The sequence below is a fragment of the Acinonyx jubatus genome, chromosome A2 (genome assembly GCF_027475565.1).
Source record: "Acinonyx jubatus isolate Ajub_Pintada_27869175 chromosome A2, VMU_Ajub_asm_v1.0, whole genome shotgun sequence".
Classification (NCBI taxonomy): Eukaryota; Metazoa; Chordata; class Mammalia; order Carnivora; family Felidae; genus Acinonyx; species Acinonyx jubatus.
Window position 1 is genome coordinate 12,491,702 of NC_069383.1, and position 21,735 is coordinate 12,513,436.

The 21,735-nt window shown below is 40.9% G+C and overlaps 1 long non-coding RNA gene across 4 annotated transcripts; it reads left to right on the forward strand.

Moving 5' to 3' along the window:
• The first annotated feature begins 5,270 nt into the window (after positions 1–5,270).
• LOC128314693 (uncharacterized) lies at positions 5,271–21,720 on the forward strand. Of its 4 annotated transcripts, XR_008296569.1 has the most exons (4): positions 11,394–13,991; positions 14,107–14,468; positions 16,495–16,695; positions 21,148–21,720. It is a non-coding gene; the product is annotated as an uncharacterized LOC128314693 (long non-coding RNA). The 4 variants fall into 4 exon arrangements; XR_008296571.1 differs by lacking the exon at positions 11,394–13,991 and adding an exon at positions 5,271–5,356 and having other exon boundaries at positions 14,107–16,695; XR_008296568.1 differs by having other exon boundaries at positions 11,374–13,991; positions 14,107–16,695.
• The last annotated feature ends 15 nt before the right edge of the window (positions 21,721–21,735 follow it).

The window sequence follows — 21,735 nt, forward strand, 5'->3', positions numbered from 1 at the left end:
TTACACGATCATCCAATTGTTCCAATGTTATTTGTTGCAAAAACCGCTATCTTAATGCACTGAAATTTCCAATCCATAGACATGATACATCGTTCCATTTTTAATATTTTCTTTAATTTCACTTTGTGATGTTTTGTAGTTGTTCACTGAACATCTTTTGTTAAATTTATTCCTGTTATTCTTACTATCGTATATGGTATTGTCTCCTAACATTTCTTTTTCAATTGTTTGCGATTAGCATAAAAACACTTGATTTTTTTTATATTGACGATGTGTCTTGTCTTGCTACATTCACTAATTATTTCTAGCTGTTGTTTATTGAGTTCCTAATGTTTTTAATATACACAACCATGTGAACTGAAAATAATCATAATTTTATTTATTCCTTTACAATAGTTAGGACTTTTTATTTTTTTTCTCTTATTTTTTTTTCACTTGTCACAAGGTCTGCTTAAGACCCCCAATCTAATGTTGAAGAAAAGTGGTGAGAGTAAACATCGTAGCTTAATCCAACCACAAGAGGAAAGTGTTCAATATTAACCATTAAACAGGACGTTCGCTGTGTGTTCTTTGTTGATCACCTCCAACAGACTGGGAAAATTCTGTTTACCAGTTTGATAAGAGTGCTTACTTTGAACGAGTACTGGATTTTGTCAGATTTTTCTCAGCATCTATTAAGATGATCAAATGAAGGGCGCCTGGGTGACTCGGTGGGTTAAGCGTTGACTTTGACTCAGGTCATGATCTCACAGTTCGTGAGTTTGAGCCCCGCGACAGGCTCCGGGCTGACAGCTCAGAGCCTGGAGCCTGTTTCAGCTTCAGTGTCTCCCTCTCTTTCTGCCTCTCCCCCATTCATGCTCTGTCTCTCTCAAAAATAAACATTAAAAATAATAAAAAAAGATGATCAAATGATTATTCTTCATGATTCTGCTAATAATTCTCCTACAATAAACCTACTTGGTCATGATGTATTACCACTATATATGGATATACACATATGCACACACATCCATATGTATATGCATTTGGATTTTATTTGTTAATATGTTGAAAAGGATTTTTTTTTCATCTACGGTCATAAAAATATTGTTCTGCGATATCTTTGCCAGATTTTGGCATCAGGTTTTTGCTAGCTTCACATAATGAGTTGTGAAGTAGTTCTAAACTAGTAGTTCTAGTTTCTTTTCTTTTCTTTTCTTTTCTTTTTTTTAAATGTTTTTATTTATTTCTGAGACAGAGAGAGACAGAGCATGAGTAGGGGAGGGGCAGAGAGAGAGGGAGACACAGAATCGGAAGCAGGCTCCAGGCTCTGCGCTGTCAGCACAGAGCCCGATGCGGGGCTCGAACTCACGTACCGTGAGATCAGGACCTGAGCTGAAGTCGGACGCTCAACCGACGGAGCCACCCAGGCGCCCCTAGTTTAGTTTATTTTCTAAAAAAAGTTTCTGTAAAGTTGGTATGATTTTTTACCCCCTTAAATGTTTGCCAGAGTTCACCAAGAAATGAATCTGAGTCTGTAGTTTCCTTTGAGGGGATGTTTTTGATAAGTAATTCAATTTCTTTACATTTTTAATTACACCCTGAATCAGTTTGGTAAGTTTGTGTTTTTCAGGTAATTTCGTCTAGTTGTAATACTTATATATGATATTCTATTATTTTAAGGTCTGTTGTGTTTATGGAGATATTCTCTTTTTCATCATTGATATGGGAATTTGTGTCTTTCCCCCTTTTGTCTTGACTGCTATGGGTTAATCACTTTTATCTATTGATCAAATTATGAACACAGTTTCCTGTAAATCCTGGAACATATTTCTATAATAATAATTATTTAAAATCTCTTGTCTGAAATTTCTGTGTTATTTCAGGGTTGGTTTCCATTGCCCATTTCCTTTTATGTATGGGGGATATTTTCCCATTTCTTTCCATGTCTAGTACTTTTTCGTTGCATGACTGAAATTGTGCATGCTGCATGGTTGAGAGTCTAGATTTTTCTTTCTCCTTTCTTTCTTTCTTCCTTTCTTCCTGCCTTTACTTAGCGAGTGCTATGCAATTTTTCTCTAGAAGCCATTTAATTTATTGACAGATCAGCTAGCTCCCAGGGAGGCTTGTTGAAGTTTGTTAGGGCAGTTGTAGAATGGCTCTTGCTCTTGGACCTGGGTGGCCCCCTTCTTGAAGTGTGACCCCCAGACTTGAGGTGCCAAGTGTATTCCCAGGGGATTCAGTGGGATCGCTCCTCTCTGGCTGGTCAGGATTCACATGGACCCCTGGACTGTGTGGCAGCCGGAATCTCCAGCCCTGCTCTCTGTCAGGCTTCACTGAGGCTCTCTAAGTGTCTGCTATTTGGTGTTTGACCCCTGGGCGATATTGGAGCCCTCTGTCTGCCATTTTCCTTCCCTACAGCAGCTCAACCCTGAACTCTGCTCTCTGTCTCCCTGATGTTGCTCTGCTTGGGTTCCATGCTCTCGTGCTGCAGTTTAGAAGCTGTTCCAATGCACAGACCTGAGGCAATCATGACACCCCCTTTCATCTTCCCTCCTCTCTCTGATGATGGCCCTCCACTGCCTGCTGCCTGATGCCTGAGAGCTGCCTTAAAAAATTCCATCAAGCTTTACAGTAGCTTCTAGATGTAGGCAAATATGGTAACAACTGTCTGTTCTGACTTGAAGCCAAATTCCTGTTATTCTCATTAAGGTCATATAATTATGACATTGTTTATTGCACTTTTAAGGTTCTGATCCTCTTGTCAAGCTGACACTATTATAAGAAGTTTATAAGAGTAACCCTCTGATAGAGTTCTTGATCAAACTGGATAATACAATTCATCGTTTAAGGGTTCTTAAACACTTTTCACAAGTATTATTTATTTCCAAATTTATATGAGACTTTTTATATTTATATTTTCTCATTCCTTGTTAAATTGTTGGTTTGATCCTTAAGTTATTATTATTTTTAATATTTTCCTTTGTGTGATTTTTTAATGTGTTTTTTGAAGGGCGGGGCACAAGTGGGGTAGGGGCAGAAAGAGAGAGGGAGACACAGAATCCAAAGCAGGTTCCAGGCTCTGAGCTGTCAGCACAAGCCCAGTGCGGGGCTTGAACCCACAAACTGTGAGATCGTGACATGAGCTGAAGTCAGATGCTTAACCGATTGAGCCACCCAGGTGTCCCCTTTTCTTAAATGATTATATCCATCTTTATAGTAAATGCTGATGGTTTTCTGGGTATCACTTAAAGTTTGTTTCCCTAAGTTTATTCCTCAGGAATTTGTTTTAATTTGTCCAAAGAAACAGTTCTCCCCACAGAGCATATAACATTCTCATGTTTTTGGTAAAAAAAAAAAAATCTATTTGCCATAACTACACATGTTATTTGAAATACACGTATCGTGGCTCTCTTTTTACGCTTCTCTCTTCCCCAGAGACTAAAATTCCACGCAATGTAACTAAAAAATTCCCAATCTTTTTATGTCTCAGTGACTTAAAATGGTGAAATTAATGTGAATCAGCTATCATATCAAGAGCTCAGTGAAATTGGTGATTGCCCTGGATGGCATTTGGTCCTGAAATAGACAATCTGAGGACAAATGTTAACTCTTTAAGAAAAATGTGTGAATTTTTACTGCTCCTTGCTGTAACCAGCCAGCAGAATCCGGTTAGAAAAAAGAGGGAGAAAAATTCATTTGGTTTACTCCAGGGGGCAAAAAGCATAGCCGAATGGAGTGAAGCATTTTCTTTTCATTTCTGGATGAAAGGAGGTTGTTGATGGGTGGTAAGCAGTGTGGGGGGCAGCAGTGGTTGGAAATGTTTGTGTGATACCCAATGATGGGAGTAACAATGGGGGAGAAATAGCAGTGTCTTTCATGTAATGGAGGTAACGTGCACCTGCTCAGAGGAGACCCACCTGTTTCTCTCCATACCTACTGGCTCTTTGAAGTTTGAGGCAGGGGTGCACCATATAGGGAGGCGATATTTCAGCTTTATTCTAAAATAAAAAAGGGACTGATATCTACAAACCTTTGAGAAAAATACAGAACTCTCAGTAGAGAAATGGCCTAAGAATACAAATAGACCATTTCGAGAACAGAAATCCAGGACCACCATCTAATGAGGAAGGGCTCAAATTCATTAGCAGTCAGAAAAAATGCAAATGGGAGAAGTGGGGAGGGAGAGACCATCATCCAGCTTTCTAGATTGTTGCCAGTTGATAGTATAGGAGTGTAAAGTAACTTCTCTCTCTCTTCCTATTAAATTATTGGTTTTATTTATTTTTCTTAAATTGTCATCTGCATTTTTAAGGTAAGCACTGATGGTGTTCTAGGAGAAAGGGGGTGGATGAGAGATTGGAATCTCTTTACCTTCTTAGACCAATAATCTAGACAACTGGATAACGCCATAAGAGGGTAGGGGATATGGGAAGCTTTATGTACTTTTAAGTGAGATTTGAGACTCATACACCAACCTGCAGGGCCCTCTGATGGTATCTAGATACAGAAAATAATGTACACAAATGGTACTCGGTGTCTCAGCAGTCATGATTCTGGGTGTACAATCCTATAAAATGATCCTACAGGTCCAGGAAGGGTTGTATACAAGCATACTCAAAGCTGGCATGACATCAGAGGAAAACTGGGTCTATTCCCAGAGAAACAGGCATGGAGCGCTGTAACTCACTTAGAAGCAACAGACTACAAGTACATACAGAAGAATGAAGCGTTTCACTCACCTGAGCTGAGTGGGGAAAATCTAAAAGGCAGAATTGCATGCATAATAAAGATTTACATGATTTTAAATACATGGGTGCATGCACACATGGTAAAGGTTGAATGCTCTAGGAGAAGGCTCGTGGTTGGATCATGACCAGGCTATTGTTTCCCCTGGATTTGACCCCAGGTTTAGAACGAGGTGAGCTGGTCGGTAGCATTGCGGTGGAATGATGGCAACTGAACTCGTGACCTTCAGTTACCATCTCATCCTCAGCTTCCACCGTGAGGACTGGAAGAAAAGAGAAAGACAGAACACAGGGAGAGAAGAACATGAAGTAGACGAAACAAGAAGAAAAGTGAGCCCCGAGAGGCAGTCATTCCAGCCCCTGGCCCAAGTGGTGTTTTTTTCCAGAATTGTCCATCACTCCTTGATGGCTGCTGAACATCCTTTAGCCTCGTATTAAAGCCACTGTGGCTTAGGCTAGCTCCAGCTGACTTGTTGCTTCCTTTCAACCAAATTCGCCACCCGCTTCCTGGGTGGGGTCCACGACGAGTTTGTGCACTAAGAGGAGCTAACACTTCCGCGCTCTGCGATAGCCGCAGAAGTACAGCGCTGAGCCTCCTGGTTCAGAGGACCGGGTTTCCAGGCTGCGGGGTGAGTTTGGGGGACATTTAGCTGAGAATCGCTCCTTGAGCAAGTCGATTTGAGTAAGTACTTTATCGTTCTGAAAGTAAATTAAAAAACTTAAACTTTTTTTTCTGGGTCTGTTGATATCGGTAAACAAAAGTATGTCCTTTTTCGGGGATACAATCCATCCTTGTTTTCTGTCCTTTGCCTTTGACCAGATGTCCTGGAGTCTGGGTGACTTTGGCATCAAGACAGCCTTTAAGAAGAAGACACAGAAGCTGTAGACAAAGCCCAGGAGGGATCCTGTGAGGGAAGAGCTTGGGGCTGGGAGTTGACAAGCGGGAACTGGATTTTTCTTTTGTGCTCAGGACTCACTGGCTCCCAGGTGACAAAGGGCTGCACAGCAGAGGAGCCCTGAGCCCATGGTGGCATCAGAGTAGCAAAAGGATGAGGCTTTTTAAGGCTCCATCAACAACCTTCCTGTGACGTGATTGCTTTGCAGACTCATAATCATCATGAAACTGCTTCGTGTCAATGAGCAAAAACACATCATGGCATCGGAAGGAAAGCTTTTATCCCAGCTCAGTAAATACACCCAGTTTGTGTTTTATTCATTTAGAAATATTCATTTTATTTACTCTTTGTCTTTTTTTCTTTTTTTAGAGAGAGAAAGTGCAAGCAGGGGAAGAGGGGCACAGGGGGAGAGAGAGAGAATCCCAAGCAAGTTCCAGCTCAGCACAGAGCCCGACGAGGGGCTCGATCCCACTACTGTGGGATCATGATCTGAGCTGAGCTGAAATCAAGAGTTGGATGCTCCACTGACTGAGCCACCCAGGAGCCCCTAGAAATATTCACTTTAAAAAAATTTTATATCTAGTTTTGCCAACAGAAACAACATCTATTTTTTAGAAAGTTAGAAAATAAAGATAAAACCACATGACTGCCAAAGATGATGCCTGTTAACACCTTAGTGATGATCTTTCCAGATCTCTCCTTTCCTCCCCAACTCTGCATGCATGTGTACATTCTCTTTGATAAAAAGTATATCATTCTGTAAACGCTGTTGTATAACCTTTTAAAAAATTGTATTAACTTAATATAATTTTCATAATCTTTCACTATCGATGCATTTTAATTTTATCTACTACCCAATTTTTATTCAGAGTTTAGCAGCTGTTTGAAAAAACCCTTTTACATAGATTTAAACACAGTTTCTAACCCAGGACTGGGCATTGCTTTTGATGATTAATTATCTAATTATCTTTCCATTTAATACAGGCCCCTTTTGTTACTGTTGTTTTTGTGATTCTGAGGCTAAACACTGCTTTGCAGAATATTTCACCTTCTTGATATTTTTGGTATGTTTTGGCTTGTTCATTTATTGTGAGATAACCTCTCATTTTCCCCTCTGATTTTTCTATCAACCTTTAATTTAGTAGTACACTTCTTTTCTTGTGATCTATTTTTGCTTACTTTCTTCCTTCCTTCCTCCCCATCCCCATTCTAGGGAAGTAATGTTAACAGCTTAATGTATACCTTTCCATAGGCTTCTCCTTTCTCCTTCAATTGTTCAATGAGGTTGTTTTCTCCACGTTAAAACACTGATATTGAATATATATCCAATAATTTGATAACATACCAATACAATAAGCACTTGAACAAATAACCCCACTCCGGAAATAAAATATTGCCAGCGTCTTTGAAATCTCTTGGTTTTCCCTCCCAGACCTCATGACTTCCCAATACCACCGCTCTATTCTATTCTATTCTATTCTAATTACTCTCTTCCTAGACTATTAGCTCCTGGCAGAAAGGATGTGTTTCCATTCAATTTTGTATCCTTTGCATTCAGAAAGGGGACTGGACACAGTAACATCTCAAGAAAAGACACAGATAAATGTAAAAGGAGTGATTAAAACCCGGGAGGCGCACAGAATTAAGTGTATCCCCTGGGTCTGTTCTCTTGAGTGCTTGATTAAGAATCCAGAGAGAGAGGGTGCCTGGGTGGTTCAGTCAGTTAAGTGTCTGACTTTGGCTCAGGTCATGACCTCACGGTTTGTGAGTTCAAGCCCTGAGTCTAGGCTGACAGCTCAGAGCCTGGATCCTGCTTCGGGTTCTGTGTCTCCCTCTCTCTCTGTCCCTCCCCCACTTGTGCTCTGTCTCCCTGTCTCTCAATGATACATAAGGATTAAGAAAAATTTTTTTAAAAATTGCAAAAAAAAAAAAAAAAAAAAGAATCCAGAGAGTGCAGGAAGGCTACTCGGCAGAGGGGGAGTTTAGAAAGATTACAACAGTGGGGCCGCGGGGCTGCAGCAGGTGTGTGTGCAGGTGGCCAGTGGCCGTGCTCCACTGTGGTGCCTTCCAGAACAGAGGTACAAGCCTGTTTGGCTGGTGTGCGCCAGCTTCACAGTGAGAGGAAGTGAGAGGAAGTAGCACCTTCTCCTCTCGAGAGACACTGTGGCCTTCAGTTACGTCTCCCCTCTGAACATCTTTTTCAACCGTTGAGTAGTAAATCAGCCTCAGACCTCGGCCTGGGTCCTGCCAGTACCAGTCCATTGCATTGTATCGCAAGTTCTGTTTACGCTCCAGGGTCACATGGCGCCCAGCCCTGCTGAGCAGGACTGCTGGCATCTGGTAGATTTCAGCATGCGTGGGTCCTGTTGGGGAAAGGCTACAGAGGCTGAGGATAATGTCCAGAAGGGGGGCCCAATGCTGTCGTAAGAAGAAGGTAGCCGAGTGGGGGGCTGCACACCCAGGATAGGAATTTACTGACTGGGTGTTGGGCTCACCTGTTCCCAGGAGAAACAGGGCCACGTAGCAGAGGGCACAGCTGCCCATGACAGGAGTAGAGCCTTTGTGAAGGTCTAGACACGGACTGAGAGAGCCCAAGGGAGGGGACTAGAACGTAGGGCTCCCCCTGACTTAGTATACAGAAGTTATCACCCCTAGAAGATGAATGACTGTCAAAGCTCATTTTGCAGATGGGTACAGTAAGGCTCAGAGATCAAGTCACTTGCGTCTTCTGCCTACGCAGCTCTTTATATCCCTTCTAAAGGGACAAGGTCCTGAGTGGTGAGAGGACCAGGTTCCCCGTTTCCCGGTCAGTCACACCCGATACACCCTGTGCCTCTGTGCTCGCCATGACAAGAGCTTGGAAAAGAAATGCCTGCAATTTTCAGAGTCTATTGCTTGTCTATCAAGTGCCCTGTTCCTGTCAATACTGTTGCAGATACAAGAACATGTTCAAATTATTCGTGGTTATAAGATAGAGCCAATTCTGCCCATCCTCTGTATTTATTATAATTGATACGGTAGATGGAGCACAGACTCCTTGAGTGATTTTGGCGATAGCAAAGGGTCCTAAGCCCACCCTCCCCTGGGGCCCGGACTAGGGCCTGGGCTTGCGTCCCGGTCCGGACATTTAGTAGTTACCTAAAGGTGGACAAGTCTCGTGCTTCCCTGTAATTTTATTTTCTTATTGGTAAGATGGGTATCATGAGTACCTACTTCAAAAGTTGTTGTGAACTTTATATAAATAAGGAATTTAGGATAGTTCTTCATACAGAATAAGCACCATATTTGCGTTTGGTATTATTATTCTCTGGACCTGGTGTTGTAATCCATGGGATTTGTGGAATTAGTACTATGTCAGAGAAAATCAGACATTTACTGACACAGAATTGTGCTAGCTAACTAAAATATCAGTTTCCAGTATTGAGTTGAAATGTATGCAATTAATGTAAATTCATTGCATAGCATAGTTTCTTTTTGAGAGTTTTAGATAAATGAAAATAAATAATTGCAGGTTAATTATTTCTTAAATGCTATTATTTTGGTAGATTAATGGTTTCTTTATTTTTATGTCTGAGGTCATCTGTAATAAAAGACAATTTCATGGGCACCTGGGTTGCTCAGTCAGTTAAGCGTCCAACTCTTGGTTTTCCCTCATGATCTCGCTGTTCTGGGTTCGAGGCCCTCACCAGACTCTGCGCTGACAGTGTGGGGCTTGCTTGGGATTCTCTCTCTCTCTCTCTCTCTCTGCCCCTCCCCTACTCATGCACTCGCTCTCTCTCTCTCTCTCTCTCTCCATAGAAATAAATAAACTTAAAAAAAGACACTTTGGGGTACCTGGGTGGCTCAGTCAACTAAGCGCCCAACTCTTGATCTCGGCTAAGGTTAATGATCTCACAGTTTGTGAGTCTGAGTCCCACATGTGGCTCTACATTGATGCCTCGGTGCCTGCTTTGGATTCTGTTGCTCATTTTCTCTGCCCCTTCTCCCCTTCTGTGTGCCCTCTCTCTTTCTCAAAATAAATAAATAAACTTTAAAAATTTTTAAAAAGACACTTTTATGATGAAGCTTAGAAATGGTTGCTGCCTGCTCCTAGAAGAAAGGGGCCTGTGTGTTTGTCCGTGTGTGTGTGTGTGTGTGTGTGTGTGTGAGAGAGAGAGAGAGAGAGAGAGAGAGCGAGAGGGGGGGTGAAGGCAGTGGCATAATGGTATAGAATTAGGACCATCAGAAAGTGCAGCAGTGAGTGTAGAACTCGGAGAAAGAATTGCCTCCAATGACCAGGTCTAGGCTTCAAGTTCTCAATCACATCTGCAAAGCTGAGGATCTCATTCCTCATGCAGGGACTCTTAACCTTATTCATACATGGACCCCTTTGGCCATCCAGTGAATCCTAAGGACCCCTTCTCAGAATAATGTATTAAACCCACGAAATAGAATATATTGTATTATGAAGGAAGCCAGTTATTCTGAAATGCAGTTATCAAAATATTTTAAAATAAATTTATGATATGTTAATATGACATCTTTAAAAGTTATTAAAAATATATTCTGGTGAATTGAAAGCTACCCTTACTCAAAGTAGTAATAAGAGTAAATGATATTTATTTTATGTAATGAGGTATAAAAATATCTATGACTTTCATACCAACTGTAATATATGCAAAATATCTATGATTTCTATTATTGCCTTTGTCCAGGTACTATGAACAGTGCTATGTTTATTAGCTGTATCTATCATGAACTAAGGTCTATAGTTAGAGGTTAGTGAAGATAAAGATAACATTTATCCCATTCAAATTCATGGATTCCCTGAATTCCATCTATGCACACTTTGGAGGTCCATGGGTCACAGATTAGGATTGCTGCTTTTTTTTATTTTTTCATTTATTTTTGAGAGAGAGCGAGAGCGAGCATGAGCAGGAGAAGGCCACAGAGAGAGGGAGACACAGAATCCGAAGCAGGCTCCAGGCTCTGAGCTGTTAGCACAGAGCCCGATGTGGGGCTCAAACTTGTGAACAGCAAGATCATAACCTGAGCTGAAGTCAGATGCTTAACCCACTGAGCCATCCAGGTGCCCCGGGATGATTGCTTTGAAAGAGGATATGATTCGCATTGCAATATGTGGAAGGAAGCATTAGGAAGCTCATATATTCCCAGAAATAGTTGGCCCACAAGTCTCAGATTTGTCAAAAGTGTCCTGATTTTTTTTTAAAAAAAGAAGAAAAAATGTAAACCACTACTTTAGACTGATCTGCAGACCTAAATTTGACCATCATGGGTACTTAGTGTAGTTGTATTCTAGTCCTGAGAATGTGATACAATTTCTATAATCTAGCTTTCTATGTACCATCTTCAGTATCAGCTACCTTCCACCTCCCCTTCCTCCTCCTCCTCTTCCTCATCTTCTTTATCACGATGTATATGTGATTCTAGATGGAACTTACCAGAATAGAGAGTGACAGTGACACAGTGTGATAGAGATATAGTTTCTTGCATGGAAGAGTGAGGCTTTATGCAAAGGAACTCTGCAACTGGAAATAATATCTCCAAAATGGAATAGCAAAAAATCTACACAGTATAAACTTTAAAATAACCTCTTACAATAGCAAACATAACTAATTCTGAGACACGTCAGATCCCAATGAATGGTAATATGTGTGTGTGTGTGTGTGTGTGTGTGTGTGTGTGTGTATACACACATATATAGTCTTCTTGTTGACCAAATTTAGACCATTCTGGTGCATTCAAGATCCTTGTCACATTCATTGCTAAGCTGTGTCAGGTTTCAGAGGCGGCTCAAAGGAGTAAATAATGAAAAGTCGTATTATTAAACGTCTTTTCCCATATTGCAAAAGATTCCATGGCCTGTTCCCATTCCATGCCTTTGGTGAGGTACTTCACCATCTGGGATGTTTATATATTTTCTTATTTAAAAATTTTTTTCTTTATTCTTATAATTTTTTTTAATTAAAAAAAATTTTTAATTTATTTTTTATTTAAATCTAAGTTAGTTAACATATAGTGTAATAATGGTCTCAGGAGTAGAACTGAGTAATTCATCACTTACATATAATACCCAGTGCTCATCCCGACAAGTGCCCTCCTTAATGCCCATGCCCATTTAGCCCATCTGTCCACCTACTTCCCCTCCAACAACCCTCAGTTTGTTCTCTGTATTTAAGAGTCTTTTAGAGTTTGTCTCTCTCTCTGTTTTTATCTTATTTTTCCTTCCCTTCCCCTACATTCATCTGTTTTATTTCTTAAATTCCACATATGAGTGAAATCATGTATCTGTCTTTCTCCAACTGACTTATTTCACTTAGCATAATACATTCTAGTTCCATACGCATTGTTACAAGATTTCATTCTTTTTTGATCACTGAGTAATATTCCATTGTGTGTTGTATCTATCATCTATCTATCTATCTATCTACCACATCTTCTTTATCCATTCATCCATCGATGGACATTTGGGCTCTTTCCATACTTTGGCTATTGTTGATAGTGCTGCTATAAACATGGGAGTGAATGTGTCCCTTTGAAACAGCACACCTGTATCCCTTGGATAAATGCCTAGTATTGCAATTTCTGGGTCGTAGGGTAGTTCTATTTTTAGTTTTTTGGGGAACCTCCCTACTGTTTTCCAGAGTGGCTGCACCCATTTGCCTTGGGATGTTTATATATTTTCAAAACAAACAGTGAAAGAATAAGCCAGGAGAAAAATAAAAATGGTTACCTAGAAGGGGAAAGAAGAAATAGGGTAAATGGAACACATAGGAAACAATAGCAAGATGTGGCATTTTCACTCAAATATATTAATTCTATTAAAAGTAAGTGGTCTAAACAATCCAATCAAAAGGAAGAGATTGCTGATCTGGATACTGAAAGCCAGGAACACTGAACTGATTGGGTAGGAAGGTGAGGAGAAAGGTGATCCTGTGCTGCAGGACCAAGGACCTGACAAAATGGCCCCCGAGGGGAACAAGAAGAGGGTTCCCGGCGGGACCAGCAGGGCTGCGGCGCCCCAGCTCCACTCCAAGTCACGTGCTGCAGGTAGAACACACCCTTCTATTATTCTTAACTCCCGGCTTATTTCCACCACCAAACCTCATCTTAGAGGGCACTCTGCAGAAGTTTCACAACTTTTACCAATATGTTTGAACTAGTATGTTTTACCTGACAGCAGAGCTGACTGATACTTAAGTGGTTCACAGAGGAGGTGAGGTTGACATTGTGAGCTCACATACACCTGCTGGTTATCGACCGTCTTCTCCAGAAGGTCTGTCTTTTACGTAATGTACTTATGGCGAGGCATCAGTTGAAAATGCAAAGACTAAACTGAATTGGGCTAATGTGAAATCTTGGTGGAAAATATTTGAATAAAGTTCTTATGAATATTAAAAAGCACATTCACAGTACATTTCTTTAAAATGAATAGGAAAAATTCAACAAAATACGTGCAAGGCGTGTCTGATAAAAAAAAATTCATAGTGGTGCTGACAGAAATTAGCAAAGGCCTCAATGAAAGAGTTTGGGGGAATGTTTTGGGGAGTAGGAAATGTTCTATATCTTGAATGTCGTGCTGGTCACATGGGTATCAAAATTGGTCAGAAAGTTTTGAAATCCATACTTAAAATGGATACATTTTATGGTGTGTATGTTATGCCCCAAGAAAGTTGCTTTTAAAAGTTGCATAATTGTAGTATTCTGGAAGGAGGGGGTTACTGAGTTTCCTACCAAGTTTCTAGGGAAGGGACAGCTGTATGGAGTTATGAACCCTAACAAGTCTCTGGGTCTGGTTCAAAGAAATGTGTTGGCCCAGATGGTCAGGGTTCACATGAAAGACGGGTGACCTACCCATTATCCTTTGCCAGGTAAAAGCACAGAATTACATATTTTCATAGAGATTGTTAAAACTGCACCAGATTCATGGGGAAAAAAGGTATCTTGGCTCTTTCCTTCTTTTCTTTGCCAGATATCCTGCAAAGTGGGGAACCTGAGCCCTTTTTTTACACTTTCCTTCTCTCTCCTTGGGTTTCTGTCCCCATCAGCTGTTTTAAACATCCCTTTCTGCTCACCCAGAGTTGCTGTCTACAGTTTTTTCCTTCTGGTTTATGCTCCTCCACACTGGGTTTCTGTTAGTTCCTACCTACCTAATATACCACATATTTCCTGGGCTGGGTCCATGATGTGTTTGTGTTCTAAGAAAAGCTGACATTCAGCACTGTGGATTCGCTGCTCGCACAGAAATACAGGGCTGAATCCCCTGGCTCAGTGGACTTGATTTTCAGGCTGCAGGGTGAGTTTTTGGGGCATTGAGCCGAAAACTGATCTTCAAACTTCTCTATCTTATCAACAATATCTTCACTCTGTAAGTAAACCAAAAACTTGAACTCTTCCAGCTTTTGTCGATACCAATAAACATAACTGTGTCCTTTTACAGGGATACAATTCATCTTTGCTGACTGTTTCTTCCCTTTGACCAGGTATCTAGGACTCTGGGTGACCTGGGTGTCCATGGAGCCTGTGGAGGAAAGAGACAGAAACTGGAGAAAAAGCCCAGGAGGCAGACTGATACTACAGCCACGGGAGAAAGTCCAGAAACGGAATCCAAGAAGCTTACCTGCTCCCCAGAAAAAAAGGGCCACACAGCAGAGAAGTCTGAAGCACATGGTGGGCTCAGGGGAAAAGCAATGGCACACGGCCTTTGCTTTAAGGCTTCCCCGTCCCCATCAGAACCTCCCTGTGACGCGATCGCTTGCCGTTGCCTTCACAGCTGCTGTGTGTACGAGTCCAAAATATTTCATAGGATGTGGGAGGGCAGGGAGAGCTGCTGAAAACCACTAGGGTGAGTTTCAACCTGCTTTCATTTTCTTTTTCCCAGACTCTGTTCTTTTGCTACTTTTTATAAAGTCACTTACACATTATTCACTTCTTTGCTTTTTAACGTGTCAATTTGCCTTCTCCCTTTCATCTCAGGCAATGAATCACATAGCGTCGTGTATATCAATCATAGTTTTGCCACACTGAGCTGAGCAGTTACTTTATATGAAAAAATGTTGAACTATACAAAACAATATTTATGACAAACGCGTGATGCATCTAGGGAAACAATAGAATGACTACTCTCGCCTGAGGCAATCAGCTTAGGAAATGGGTTACGATTAAGAATTTATATTCTTCCAGTTGTCATTGTTTTTCTCACCATGTCCAGGTCTCCATTGCCCTTTAGTTTATATTTTTATTCTCTGGCCTTTTGTTATATTTGTAGTACTTAAGTAAACATCTATACGTTACAGATTATTTAATGTTGTATGTCTTTGAAATTTATCTCTGGGGGATCATTTTGTTCATATTTTCTCTGTGACATGTTCTTTTTTCCTTCAACATTAAGTCTGTGATATTAATCTATGTTGATGCATATAATTTTAGATAATCCGTTTTCACTAATATGTAGCATTCTACTCTACTCCACTCATTTGCTAAAATTCATTATCCATTCTTGAATAAGCGTTTGTTCTATGTTTTAATGCTGCTACAAACAGTGCTCCATTTTCGTACGTTTTCCTGCATATCTCGGTGCAGGATTTCCTCTACACCTGGGAATTGAAGACTGAGCCTTAAAGTGTCCATGTCACTTACATAATGTGGCAAGATGCTTTCCACATTAGTCAAGCCACATAAATGGTCCCATCAACAGTTCGTGAGAGTTTTCAAATTCTCCACATCCAAGACTTAAAGAGTAGCTAATATCCTTTTAATGTTGTCAGGTTAAAATGGATCCCGCGACACTTCCATTTGGCATCTTTCTGATTGCTAAGGAAGTTGAGTATATTTTTCATATTTCTAGACCATGAGTGTTTTCTGTAAATGGCTCTTTGCTCATATTTCTTTGTGGTTGACTAGCTATTATTTATTTGTAACAGTTCTTTGTATATTCTGGGAACCAAACCTTTGTCAGTTATATATGTCGTTAATATCTCAATCTGTGGCTTGTGTTTTCATTCTCTTTGTGATTTTTTTTGGTTGAATTTCTTCATTTGGTAGAGTCTATCATTCTTTTTTTGGGGGGGGACATACATTTTTAAATTTTTTATTAAAATTGCTCCCATAACCTAAGTTCATAAAGATACACTCCCATTTTATGTACCAAAACAATGAGCATTTAGAATTTTTCATTTAAGTGTTTAATTCATCTAGAACTTATTTTTGCTTATGTTGTAAAGAAGGGTTTCAATTCATCTTCCCTTCTATGGATAACCACTTATTCTAGAATAACTTACTGTCTATTCCATCATTCCCTTATATTCCCACAATGATGGCTGTCATATATTAAGTGCCTTATAGGCATTTAATCTTCATATTATTTTCTTTTTTTAAATGTTTATTTTTGAGAGAGAGAGCACGAGTGGGGGAGGGGCAGAGAGAGACAGAGACACAGAATCCAAAGCAGACTCCAGGCTCTGAACTGTTGCCACAGAGCCTGACATGGGGCTTGAACCCACAAGCCATGAGATCATGACCTCAGCTGAAGTCCAACGCTTAACTGACTGAGCCACCCAGGCGCCCCAAGTCTTCCTATTATTTTCAATTTGTCTATTTATTCATGCCTTTCACATTATATTAAGTTATAAAATAATTGGGTGATTGGTGGGGCAATCTTTTGTAAAAAAGCAAGAGAGTTATATGATCTGAAGAGAAACCAGAGTATTGGTAGGGCAATCTTGTGATTTTAATTAGTGCTGCATTGATGATGATACTGCGGAAACTGGAACACTATTCCTTTTGGGTTTACTTATTTATTTTCATGGTACGTACCTCCACTTATTTCAGATTTTTAAATTTTCTGCTTCTAATATCCTGCAAATCACCAGGATATTCTTCCAACCAGCACCGAAAGTACCTCACCTGAGGTGCCAAAAGCATCCGACAGCTTCTTAGATGGAGGAAGATCTATGCTTGCTCCTTAGGCATCGGAGGTTATTTTACAAGAAGACCCACATCACCCCCTAGTGGTCAAAGGGGCAAATTCGTCAGCCCACCTCTGATCCCTCCCTGCCTTCACCTGCCAGGAGGTGAGTGAGGGGGTTGCCGGTTCCACGTTGTGAAGGAGCAGCCAAGCACCTCCAGTATTAGAGGAGGACTAGGACCCAAGCAGCCCTTGGTGTGGTAGCCTGCCTCCATACCGCACAGAATTGTTACTAGTAATTGCTACACATTTACTCAGTTATTAATCTAATATTGTTTGATGCTTTATTGGTATAATTTGCCTTCTCAACCTTTTCTAGCCGCCATTTAAGTGCGAGTGCTCCTTCAGTTTCTGTCCCAGATTGTCTTCTCTTTGTACATTCCATCATCAAGGATCGTATGCTTTCATTCTTCCAGTTTTGCTAAATGTCCCAAAGTTTTAGCTCTCTCCCGTCTCATCTTGTACTCACCCTCTTCCTCCCTCTTTGCTCATGCCTCCCTACTAACTGCACCTTTCATTAATCACACCAATTGCTTTCCTAGCTGAAAACTGTTGCACCGACTCTTCCAGGCATGCCTGTCGGTTCATTATCCCCAGTTCCACTTAATTAACTCCGGCTCATCTTTAGGATGTCATCTTAAACACGACGTCCTCTAGAATCTGCTCTGTGGCTCTGTTAGGTCTCCCTGTGTCATAGGCAGAGGCACCTGGGTCCACACAATACCCTGCCCGTGCCTGACTGATACAAGGGCAGAGACACCGGATCGCAACACGTATTTTTTTCCCATGACTTTGAAACTTTAACCTAGACAGGAGGTAGTGGTTGCTGAGGCTTTTTATGCCTCTTTCAGAAAGAAGATGTATGAGCTCCTGTTGCTTAGGAACACGGGGCTAGGGTTTCTGTTCTCATTAAACTGCAGTCAGTTGTCTCTTTTCTCATCCTCTGAGCTCATCAGGGCATCCAGGCAAGCAACCAATTCCCTTTAATAAGTTAAGTTAGTGGGTTAGAAAAGGGGCCCTTTCCTCCTGTATCGGATTTACTTTCCTTTTATTTTTGAACAGCTTTATTGAGACATCATTGATGCACAGAGAGCTGTACATATAAAATGTATAGAGTTTAATGAGTTTGGAGATAGGCATACACCCACGAATCCAGCACCACAATGAAAGTAACAGATGTATGTGTTAGCTCCAAAAGTTTCCCTTTATCCCTTCGTTTTGTGTGTGTGTGTGTGTGTGTGTGTGTGTGTGTGTGTGTGTGTTTTGGTGGCAAGAACAGTTAACATGGGACTTACCTTCTTAACAAAGTTTGAAGTGCACAACACAACATTGGTAAGGATAGGCACTATGTTGTACAACTGTGTGAATAGCAGATCTCGAGCAAGTCTCTATCTTGCATAACTGAATTTTATATCAATCCAACAAATCCCCATTTCCTTCTTCCCATAGACCTTGGCAATCACCATTCTACTTTCTGCTCCTGGGAGTTTAACTACTTTGGATACTTCATATAAGTGGAGTCATGCTTTACTCATCTCTCTGTGACTGGCTCATTTCACCTGGCTTTGCTCTCCAACAACATCCATGTTGTTGCAAATGGCAAGATTGCCTTCTTTTTTAAGGTTCAGTAATATTCTATGATATGTATACACCACATTTCTTTATCCATTTGCCTATTGATGGTCATTTGCGTTGCTTCCATATTTTGGCTGTTGTGAATAATGGAGGTGCAGATATCTCTTCAAGATCCTGACTTCAGTTCTTTTAGCTAAATACTCAGAAGAGGAATTTGTTGGGTGGTAGTGTTTAAGTTTCTTTTCTAATTAAAAAATTTTATTTAAATTTTTGGTGGAACCTCCATATTGTTTTCCATAGCAGCCCCATCATATAGTGTATGAGGGTTACAGTTTCTCCACATCCTCACCAATACTTATCTTTGTTCCTTTAATAATAGCCATGGGAAGTGATATCTCATTTTGGTTTTGACTTGCATTCCCCTGATGATGAATGGTCTTTCGTGAGCACCTTTTGATCTAACTGCTGTCCGTTTACATGTCTTGAGGAATGCTTATTCAAGTCCTTTGGCAATTTTAAAATTATTATTATTTATTATTTTTCAATTTGCTATTGAGTTGTAGGAGTTTCTTATACATTTTTAGATACTAACATTTTATCGGATATGTGGTTTGCAAATATTTTCTCCAATTCCATACAAAGCTATAATAATTAAAAGGGTATGATACTGACATAAAGACAGACATATAGACCAGTGAAACAGAATAGAAAGCCCAGAAATAAACCTACCTTGACCTTCGACAAGGGTGCCGTAGTGGGAAAGGACAGTCTCTTCAACAAATGGTGTTGGCAAAAGTGGATATCCACATGCAAATGAATGAAAATGGACCCCTATCTTGTACAATGCACAAAAAAATCAATTTAAAATTGATCAAAGACTTAAACATAAGATCTGGAATTGTAAAACTTCTAGAAGAAAACACAAGAAAACTTGTTGACTATGGTCTTGGCAATGATTCTTTTATCACCCTAAAGGCACTGACAACAGAAGCAAAAAATAGACAAGTGGGACTATATCAGAATAAAACGCTTGCTTTCCTTTCAAACAGTGAATTGGAAGTTTTTTTACAAGAATCTTAAAACTGTCTAAGAGATTTTCTACTGGCTTTTTGATTTCTACCCAAGACACTCACTTGTTGTCTATCCTGTTTTCAGCCCTCTGCTTGTAAGAGGCAAACAGTGAATTGGAAGTTTTTTACAAGAATCTTAAAACTGTCTAAGAGATTTTCTACTGGCTTTTCGATTTCTACCCAAGACACTCCCTTGTTGTCCATCCTGGTTTCAGCCCTCTGCTTGTAAGAGGATTAATTTCAAAAGTCTGAGCCCTCTCTACCTGCACCCCTTTGGGGATAGTGAATCTAGAGGTTTTACTTACAATCAAGTAACAGCTTCGAAGGTGGATGTTATTTTGATTGTTTTTATGAACATTTTTGGAGCAAGGAAAAATGACAACCATAGCATCTAATCTTAATTTCGTTAGTTATTTGAAGTGGTTTATTTTATGACTCTATGCTTTCAGAATGACTACAAATATGTTCCTCAAAAATAATTTAGACTGGCATCTTTCAAAGGATCTTGTAAAACATTTTCTTTTTGCCCTATATTCTTATAAGGAGAAAACAATGTGTCCGGCTAAAAGGACTCATGGATCTTGATATTAGGAACAATATTTAATGTTTTTTTCTTATACCTTTTCTTAAAAGGAGGATAATCATTAAATCTATAAAATCAGGGGCTTCAAATTCTCAAGGGAGTAACTGATCAAGAGTCACCTGGAGTAAATTAGCCATAGTCCATTTTTCTTAGAAAAAATAAAAGAATCTTAACTGATTAAAAAATGTTTTTAATGTTTATTTATTTTTGAGAGAGACAGAGCATGAGCAGGGGAGGGACAGAGAGAGAGGGAGACACAGAATCTGAAGCAGTCTCCAGGCTCTGAGAGTCAGCACAGAGTCTGACGCAGGGCTCGAACTCACAAACTGTGAGATCATGACCCAAGCTGAAGTTGGATGCTTAACCGACTGAGCTACCCGGGTACCCCCTTAGTTGATTTTTTTAAATGGCACCAGAGAGTAGATTACAGATGACACTCGGATATTTACAGAAAGTTTTAAATGGACATTGGTCAGTCAGAAGTAGTCAGACTGCTTTCCATATTCCAGAATGGAGGAGCGACCACAGTGGTAGGAGGTTGTGATAGGCAGGAGCCTATCAACTGCTCACTGCCACGCCTGAGGTAGGGCATGTGCTGTAGCCACTGGGTTGAGACTCCTGTAAACTACTTCTGGAAATTATGTTTGTGGGACGTTGAATTACAGAGCCAGTAGACTCATAACCTGGAAAGTCTCTCATGTATAAGATAGGAAATGGATGCTCAGAATGGGCGCATCCAAGGATATGGGAGACTTGAGGAACCCTGACTTCCTAGAAGCCTGTGAAGTTCTCCCAGTGATGTCTCCATTGCTGGGCAGTGTTGTGCCTCTGTGGAGTGTGTGTGTGTGTGTGTGTGTGTGTTGGACAGTCAGGAAAAATACCTAGGTTTTACAGCTTTTAGCCCAGGGACATTTCTATGTAGCTCGGCCACTTTATAGGCCCAGCTCTGTTTCCATCTTGCTAGTTATGAAACAACTCCATACTCAGATATTCTCTCTCTCTCTTTCTCTCTCTCTCTCTCTCTCTCTCTCTCACACACACACACACACACACACAAGCTCACAGATGTCTCAGTCAGAAAAGCTGTGGTTTTTTTCTCTCCGCAATTCCTTCCACAAGGCTCCAGGAGTTCGGTGAGGTGGGGAAGAGGGCAGCTGTTGACAGGGTTCTTGTCTGGGTCTCTGGTCTCTGCCCAGCGCTGTGTTACTAGCACTGCAGAAGTAGAGGCTGCTGTCTGCAGGTTTCACACTCATCACCGTCAGAGATGAAAATGTTGTATTTGAATGGCTAATGGAAAACTCGGTCTCAGAGAAACCTTGTTCATATGTAGCTTTGGAGGCCACATTAGAAGTTGCCATCAGCGTGAGACCCTGTTCCGGGAACTGACGATACCAAAACACAGTTGTGGCTTGAATGCCCACCGAATGGCACTGGATCACCACAGAGGTTCCACTCTTACGGACAGCTGTCCTTGGATCCTGAGAGACGAGAGCACCAAGCCCAGAACCTGCTGACACAGAGGTCAAAGAGGTGAAGGAGGCCTGTACCACAGGCGGAAAACTCACGGCACCCAGAGATTCCTGCTGTTCTGTGAAATCTTCCTGTTAGACCCCCTAGGACCATAATCCCCCACCTCCCCTGCCTGGTGACTTCTCACCCTACCCTTCATACCTCCAGAGAGCAAGAATGTCCCCCCTCATTTTGATCCGCATAAAATAATCCACAACCTCTGCCTACTGCTCCACTCATGCCATCACACACACACACACACACACACACACACACACACACACACTTGCCCCAACTACTCAGACTGTAAGGCTCATACTGGGCCCCAGGAGCAGCAGAAGCATGAGCATCTTCAGATACTGGCCTCATATCACACCTCTCACTGTATCTCATTCTCCCTAGAAGGATG